Consider the following 1,640-nt stretch of genomic DNA (forward strand, 5'->3'; position numbering starts at 1 on the left):
GGGCCGACCCTGCTTAGCTTTCAAGATCCAACAGCAACGGGCTATCCTGGGCTATCCAGGTCACGCTGTACAATGGAAATAAAATTCTGCTTTTGTTTACAGCTGGACTCATTCTCAATATAAATGAGCAAACAAGGTCATAACAAGTTAAATACCAAGGTAAGGCAGAGGGCCAGGTGATCTCCAGAGGTATATGCAAATCCATTCTTCACCTCAAAGGTGACGGTCCAACATGCTCACAGGCCAATCAGAAAAGCAAGGAGCCAAGGACAAAACTTTTTTTTTGTTTGTTGTGTACTTTCAGGGCATTTCACACTTACTGTACAAAACTGCAAATGCTTCACCAGCAGGGAGGGACTGTGGCTCACTAGTAGAGCATCTATTTCACATACAGAAGGTCCCAGGTTCAATCCTTGGCTTATGCAGTTAAAAGGGCCAGGCAGTAGTTGATGGGAAAGACCTCTGCTGGAGACCCTGGAGAGCCGCTGCTGGTCTGAGTAGACAATACTTTTTTATTTTTAAAATTATTTTTATTAAAATAAAATACAAGAGTCTAGAACAGAAATTACAAAATACATCAACAACAAAGTATACAAGCACAAACTAGCTGTACATTCTAGACAAAAAAAACCATTCAATTTTACAAACTTTTTGGACTTTTGGCTATGTAAAAAACAGGTCCGTTTACGCAGACAAATTCACTCTCCTCCTTCTTTGGGGTTATATTTTTCTTCAAATTGGGGGCAAGTATTAACCTGGCCGATGTTACTGCATTAAGTGCAAATACATGGACTTCTTTTGGGGGGGGGGGATTCCATGCAATTCAACAAGAAAAGGAGGGGCTGTGGCTCAGTTTGTAGAGCATCTGCTTGGCATGAGGAAGGTCCCAGGTTCAATCCCCGGCATCTCCAGTTAAAGGGACCAGGCAAGTAGGTGATGGGAAAGACCCCTGCCTGAGGCCCTGGACAGCTGCTGCCAGTCTGAGTAGACAATACCGGCTTTGATGGACCAAGGGTCTGATTCAGTATAAGGCAGCTTCATGTGTTCATGTGTATTCTCTGTTGACTCCAGATAAAAATTTTAAGGGAGGGGCTGTGGCTCAGTGGTAGAGCATCTGCTTGACTTGCAGAAGGTCCCAGGTTCAATCCCTGGCACCTCCAGTTAAAGGAACCAGGAAAAGTAGATGATGTGAAAGACCTCTACCTGAGACCCTGGAGAGCTGCCGCCAGCCTGAGTAGACAATACTGACTGTGATGGACCAAGGGGGGGAGGTCTGATTCAGTATAAGGCAGCTTCAGTTGTTCAAAAAAACCTTAGTGGATGATGGTAACTCTCTTTATACCTTGGGACTGAGTGAGCAATACTGGCCTTGATGGACCGAGGGTCTGATTCAGCATCAGGCAGCTTCCTCTGTGACCATATGTACCTGATAGTTTAGAAGAGGGGCTGTGGCTCATTGGTGGAACACCTACTTGGTATGCAGAAGGTCCCAGGTTCAATCCCCAGCATCCCCAGTTAAAAAGGACCAGGAGGTAGGTCCCGAGACCCTGGAGAGCCGCTGCCTGTCAGAGCAGACAATGCTGACATTAAGGGAACAAAGGTATGATTCAGTAGAAGGCAGCTTCATTATGCTCAGATGT

At 45.5% G+C, this 1,640-nt stretch overlaps 1 non-coding gene across 1 annotated transcript; it reads left to right on the forward strand.

Annotated features, from left to right (window-relative positions):
- Window positions 1-1,088: 1,088 nt before the first annotated feature.
- TRNAV-GAC (transfer RNA valine (anticodon GAC)) lies at window positions 1,089-1,160 on the forward strand. The gene has a single exon. It is a non-coding gene; the product is annotated as a tRNA-Val (tRNA).
- The last annotated feature ends 480 nt before the right edge of the window (window positions 1,161-1,640 follow it).

This window comes from Euleptes europaea, chromosome 4 (assembly GCF_029931775.1).
Source record: "Euleptes europaea isolate rEulEur1 chromosome 4, rEulEur1.hap1, whole genome shotgun sequence".
NCBI classification, from domain to species: domain Eukaryota; kingdom Metazoa; phylum Chordata; class Lepidosauria; order Squamata; family Sphaerodactylidae; genus Euleptes; species Euleptes europaea.